Genomic DNA, 7,130 nt, shown 5'->3' with positions numbered 1-7,130 from the left:
GTGAACAAGATCTTCTCAAAGATTTTGCCCCGCCGTCTAGCATCTATCTTACCTAAGATTATCTCACTGAATCAGAGCGATTTTGTTCGGGGACGGTCCATTTCTGACAATTACCTACTAGCTCAGGAGGTAATTGTGGGCATCAAGAGGAAGGCGCATAGGGGTAATGTCGTGTTCAAACTTGACATGACAAAAACTTATGATAGGATGATGTGGCCTTTCTTAGTAAAGGTACTGCGTGCCTTTGGCTTCGGGGAATGCTGGATTGATATGGTTTGGCAGATTATTTCCAATGTCTGGTTCTCCGTAATTATAAATGGATCGCTCTGTGGGTTCTTTAAGATAGCTCGAGGGCTTCGCCAGGGGGACCCATTGTTGCCTGCTTTGTTTATCATCGGGGCGAAAGTGTTATCTCGATCCCTAAATCAACTTGTGCATCATCGAGGGTTTCAAGGCTTCTCGGTCCCAAGAGGTTGCCCGACTATTACGCATTTGGGGTATGCCGATGATGTGCTAATTTTTTCTAGGGCGACTGCCTCCTCTCTCAGGCTAGTAATGAGGGTATTAGAGGAGTATGAGGCATCCTCTGGACAGTTGATCAATAGAACGAAGAGTTGTTTTCTGGTTCATGCCACTTTAGGTAGGCCAAGGAGGAAGTCGATTCAGCAGGTAACGGGTTTCAATTCTATGTCATTTCCCATCAGATATTTAGGGTACCCTCTGTATTATGGGCGGCGGAAAAAGGAGTATTTTGCTGGATTATGCCAGGCTGTGGTGAGTAAGGTTGAGTCCTGGAAAAACCGGCTATTATCTGCTGGGGAGAGGATTGTGTTGTTGAAACACGTCCTCTCTACACTACCGGTCTATCTCTTGATGGCTGCATCGCCTCCGAAATCAGTATTTAAAGAGACTGAAGGGAGGTTCTCAAATTTTCTCTGGGGTGAATCCGAGTGGGGTCACAAGTTGCATTGGATCGGATGGAAGGACCTATGTGTGCCGGGTGAAGAGGGTGGCATGGGATTCCGTCGGTTGGAGGATATTCATGGTCCATATTCCATCAAGTTGTGGTGGAGCTTCCGTTCCCTGTCATCTCTTAGGGTGACCTTCATGAAGGCTAAGTATTGCGCGCAGGTGCATCCTAATTTGGTATATCGTGATGGGGGGTCGCAGGTATGGAGAAGGATGGTGGCGGTGCGTCGTCTGGTGGAGAGTCACATTGGATGGATTGGCCGCTCTGGTAGTTTGAACTTTTGGTTTGATAATTGGCTTGGGACAGGTTCGTTGGCCTCGCGGCTGGATAGTGTGTCTGATCATCTGGTTGCTGATTTTGTAACGAATGGTTCTTGGAACATTCAGCTTCTTCAGCAATAGGTGCCGAACGGCGTCGTCAGTGAGGTTGTTCGGGTTGCTCCTCCGGTGGGTCATCTGCCTGATTTAATGGTATGGAAACCGTCTCAATCGGACGGTTTACCCTACGGTCTGCTTTTCAGCTGGTGCGACGGCATGCCAATAGATCATTCATGTCTCGAAGATTGTGGCACCCGATGTTACCCTTGAAAATCTCTTTCTTCTTATTACGACTATTACATGGTCATTTACCGGTGGATTGCGGCCTGTGGAAATTTGGGGTTCACGGAGCTTCTAGGTGTGGGTGCTGTCCATTCCCGGATATCAAGTCGGTAGAGCATGTATTTGCGGAGGGTGATATGGCGTCACGGGTTTGGCATTTCTTCGGGGATCCAGTGAGCATATCTTGGACTGGTACATCGTTTCGTGTCCATCTGGCAGCCTGGTAGTATGGGAAGAGGGGTAATCGGTATTTGGCCTTTGTTCATCATATTCTTTCGCTTCTGATTTGCTGGCACCTGTGGAAGCACATGAACTCCATAAGATATGAGGGGATCCAAGTAGGGCTTGACAGGTTGTGTAATTTGGTCATGTCCGATCTACTGGAGTTGTTTGCATTATACTTTAAGCAACGTAGGTCCTTCCCAGTGGCTTGGGTGCAATTTTATGCAGATATTTCCCGGTGGGCTCCTCGGGTGTCCTATACGCTAGTGAGATGGTCTCGACTTTCAGGTGATGTTCTCAAACTCAATACTGATGAGTGCTCCAAGGGTAACCCAGGTGTTAGTGGAGAAGGAGGGGTCCTTCGAGATAGAGGGGGTAGCTTGCTGTTAGCATTTTCCTACCATCTTGGTCAAGCTACAAGTGTTCAGGCCGAAGTTCGAGCTCTGCTTTTTGGGGTGAAGGTGTGCGTTCAACGGGGGTTTGGCAGATTGGATATCGAATTAGATTCAGTCATTTTAGTCCACATTCTACTTGGTAAGGCTGGTTGTCCTTGGAGTGTTTATCAGGAGATACATCAGCTGTTTGAGTTGAAGGAGCACGTCTCACGGGTAGGCCACTGTCTCCGCCAGGCGAATCAAGTTGCTGATGTTTTATCGAATGTTGGGTGTGCTCATGGGAGAGAGGTGATTTACACGTTGGCTTGAGGAGCCATGTGCCTAGATAGGATTGGGCTTCCTTCTGTTAAGAGGATTGTCCAGGATCATGAAGGTGAGTAGGGACCGGTCTGTTTAGTGGTTTCTCCTAGTTTATCAATAAATTAATGGGGGGTGGCATCCTTCCCCGTGTTCGGGGTTAGCCAAAAAAAAAAAAGAAAGTGAAATTATGTGATAAGTGTGCTTATTATGGAATATTTCTAGTGATTCATTGTAAAGTGTATCTCAATTGTTCCTTGTCTTCTAAGTCGGGGGTGTACTTTATCGCACTCGACTTAGTTGAGTTTGAAGGTTGATAATTGACCAAATGTTACGGTAAGTGTGCATGAATGTAAGCCGTATGTGTACTTTACCGTATCGGCCGAACTAGGCCCCAAAACCCTCTGTTCAATGGACTATTCGAGCCAGCAAAGGGCTTGGTTGGATAGGACGGAAGTTTTGGGTAAATGTTTCTGTATACTCGAGTATTACCTTGAAGTTGGGAGATTATTGAACTGATCATTGAATATAGGGGATTGTTTATTGTTTTGGAGGACATAAGGAGGTGAATTGGCGGAGTGTGCAATGATATTGAAATGAGTGTCTCATGACACTGAAATGAATGTACAATGACATTGAAATGAGTGTGCAATGATATTGAAATGACTCCTAGAAGGAAGTGGCTCTAATGCGAGCATCGTATCCTTTTAAAAGTGATTGTTCAGTGAAATGTTCCTTAATTGCTTAATTTTGTTACTGGCTTATCTAGTTGAAGAATTTATTGATTGTTGCTTGGATGGAAACCTCACTAGGCGTAAGCTCATCCCCTCAGCTTTGTTTTCCTTACAGGAGTTAAAGTTTGAAAAACGATCAAGTAGAGTTAGAGTGTTTTGGGAGGTCCAATGCTATATATTGATGTTAAGACTTGTAGTTTGTATCTCTTAATGGATAGATTTATATTTTACACTAGTTGGTTATGTACTTAAGAATGAATGTTTGGATAATTAATGAGAAATATTATCTCTGAAATTAATGTTAGTGAATGAGTCCTGGCAAAAGCCAGGCGGGCAGTCTGTTATCTTCTAGGGTATGCCCTAGGAGAAGGTGGGGCCGTCACAGATGTGGTTTTATTAATAATTTGATGCATTCTAAAACAATTAGTACTGAACTATATTAACTATATCTTTGTGATTATGGTTATTTCTACTTTCAGTTTCAGTTGCCTGTGTTCTTGAACCTACTTCTTACTAGGAATATTTCCTGAAGTGAGTTTTGTCTAGTACTTCTTATTTGTGCTTAGTTTAATCTGTCAAAATCATGGCATGTCTCGATACCAATACTCTTTGCTCTTCATGGTATTTTGTAGGCCTTGTCCATAAGTCGCTCACTAACTGAAACTAAAGTTGCAGTAGAAAATGGACAAGTTAATTGCAGAGAATTACTCAACTTAGTGATCCAATCTGTACAAGAAGCCGTGGATTAATTCATTTTGCAAAGGTTAGGCATCATACGTAATTATTCTCACATTTGCATATTTAACTCTGGTATTCATGTTGAAGTAATTAATAATACATCACTACAAATAGTTGCCATTTTTTAAGCTTGATATACAGGCAATAGACTAATATAGTTTAACCATAAATCTTGTATGAAAGTCTATATTACAATGCGGCCTTTCTACTAAGATTTTGTTCAATAGCTGTATTTGCATTAAATAAATAGATAGCCATTCTAGTTGCCATTTAGCATGTATCACTTTACTCTGGTATGGACTTGTAACAAATTAACTTTGCTTTCTTAAGACTAAAATGTTACCTAATAGTTAAGTGACAAGCTATTGAGTTGATAAGCTCTCAATTAATTGAATGAAAAATAAGATAAGGATGAATTTTTCACCACTTAGGGTATGCAAAGATGGACTCCATAACCCACCTATAAGACACAACTATATATGTATCTATCTATACAGTTGTCTCATTTTAAATTTCCATGTCACATAATTAAGTGATCCAATCTGAGTTGGTTAATTATCCATAGTGAAATTACAACAACACTATAAATCAATCTCAAATAACAAAGCCAAACTCCTAGTAGGTAAATAGTAAGTTGAACTAACTTGTGAAAGCTTTTAACTGGCTTTCCATTTTATGTTAATGTGCTCAAGCTTTTCTTGTATCAAGGCATACAAGTTAAGACCGAACTAAAATGTGAACAATTCCATATCGGCTCCACTATTTTCCTATTGTCAAGACTATTTCAAGTGATTCTTTTAAGTTCATAAGACCCCAGATGAATCAGCAAACTATCATGATCACTTAATATTGTCCGGACAACCATAGGTCTATAGCAATTGTCTTTCCTTGTATCCTTTCTAGCTTCTTTTAAGTGAAGCGACTAATACAGTAATAGGAACACAAAGGACTGGTATGGTAGACATCATGCAGATTGACCTAACTATTAAGTGAAGTGATAAATTTGACTATATATTTAAATGCTCAGAACAATAGTAGGAACACAAAGGATTGGTATGGTAATGGTTGAAGATAGTATCACAAAGCCCAGCATCAAATCCATCTTACAAAAATTTGTTTTTTCCTTTTTTTTCTTAATGAGATCCCTTTTTGGGAAATAGGAAAAAATTACTACTCCAAACCAAACAAACAAGAAATAGGGTCATACGCACTTCGGTAATGTGAAGGAGAAAGCACACTCCAACTAGATAAATGATTCATTGGTGAAATTTACCATTACAGTTAACCAAATTTTAACAAAACAAAAGACATCTTTGACAGCACAAAAATCTACTTATCCACTTAATTAAATCCCCAATCACTATTTCTCATTTCCCTCTTAACCCAATACCATTCTACCAGCTAGTTGCCTCGCATGCAACCACTCACTATCAAAAAATTCACAAAATCACCTCCTAATTCTCTTCTATTCTCACTACGATAAACAAATGAAACATTACATTTGCCCTCCTAGGCCCATCACAAACTTGTACGTACCCACAATTGAATCCCTCTAGAGCCCCTTATCTTGTGCAAGAAAAAGTTGGTAAAAAATAATTAGGGTAGAAACCCACAATTAAGCAAATTCCACAATCATGAGATGACTCCATCCATAAATCAAAAGAAACCCAAAAAAAATAAAAAGTTAATTAGGGTAAAAATTTTGGGGAAAATTTTAGGAAGAAAAAGAGATAGCTTCTATTGTAGAGCGTTGGTGGTGGAGAAAGTCTTCAGTTCAGCGCTGTAGAGCCATAATCAATCGACAGATATAAGGAGGAGAAGTTCTTCTATTTCGTTTGGCAGAGATGAAGAGATGAAGAGGAAGAAGCTCTATTTTGGTTCTAAATGCTGGGAGTATAGTGTATAGTGAAAGAGTACTAGATATTGGTCTTGTCTAATTTATAAGTGTTTTACGTACACCTGCATCTTTTCTTTGTTTATTCACTTTTAATGAAATTTCAGTTCCTTAGCTTCCCCCCTTTCTTATTTGGTTGCAAAATTTCAAACAAAGTTTTTTAGTTTTACTTTTTAATTGACGTATAATTTTAGTAATACATTATTAATTGCTATTTGTTTACGTTTTCGTGAAACTATTCATAAAGGGTGAGAAAATTCATTGCATTACTACCAATGGTAAATGTACATTTTTCTACTTCAAATAGTTCACTCTTTCATGATGTCAAATAGCTCATCCAGTGTTAATATTGATACCACTATCTCAAAATTGTAAAACTAAATTACTACAATTTATTTACGTTTCTTTTCATTATTTTAGCCTAGTAGTACAGTAGTATTTTCAGTTATTTTATACTAAGAAGAATGAATTTTAATGGATATTTTTGCTTTAAATTATTGTACGAGTATTCATTTGCAAGAACTAGTTTCTAATAGTCACAAAATTTATTTTATTTAGTGACAAGATTAAATCGTTACTTACAACTTCCATTATTATCACTGACAACAATGGAAACGTTGTCAAAGAAAGGGGAATTATTACTGATGACATTTAAAAAGTCGCCACTGACGTACTTGGATGCATTCTAGCGGGAGTTCAATTGTGACGGCAATTCAAGGTCATCACCGATCCCTTTGCTCCTTTCAGTCAATTGTGACAACTTTCTATATTATGGGTAATGTGCCCCATTTTATGACGACAATTTTTTGTCACTAGAAAATGTTGTCACTTAAAACCAGATTTCTTGTAGTGTCCACATATATTTCAACAAGCAACACCTCTATTGGTTGTAGAACTAGAATCAAGTCCAGTTTGTTTACTTAGAAATTTAATTACATTGTTTATTTTGGCACTCAACATGTTTAGAGTGTCCAATTCAATCATAACTGCTTACCGTCTAGAGTTAACTCGCTCATTAACCTATTGGTAGTTATTTGCTGCCATTTTCTCTTTCAAGCTTTGAACTTCTTGGGGTGATTTACCCATTAAAACTCCATCTGCGGTTGCATCAATTGTACTTTTAGTCAAGAAAGATAAACTATTATAGAACGTTTGGACAATTAGCCAATCAGGCAGTCCATGGTGTGGATATTTCCATAGAAAATCCCTACATCTTTCCCACACTTCATATAATGATTCACCCTCTCGTTGGCAAAAATTAGTTATGTCCATTCTAAATTT

At 39.0% G+C, this 7,130-nt stretch overlaps 1 non-coding gene across 1 annotated transcript; it reads left to right on the top strand.

The window, feature by feature from the left end:
- The first annotated feature begins 7,023 nt into the window (after positions 1 to 7,023).
- LOC113754563 lies at positions 7,024 to 7,130 on the top strand. Its single transcript, XR_003465246.1, has one exon. It is a non-coding gene; the product is annotated as a small nucleolar RNA R71 (small nucleolar RNA).

The sequence above is a fragment of the Coffea eugenioides genome, chromosome 11 (genome assembly GCF_003713205.1).
Source record: "Coffea eugenioides isolate CCC68of chromosome 11, Ceug_1.0, whole genome shotgun sequence".
NCBI classification, from domain to species: Eukaryota; Viridiplantae; Streptophyta; class Magnoliopsida; order Gentianales; family Rubiaceae; genus Coffea; species Coffea eugenioides.
Note: the sequence above shows the minus strand (reverse complement) of the source record. Positions and strands in the feature narration are given on the sequence as shown.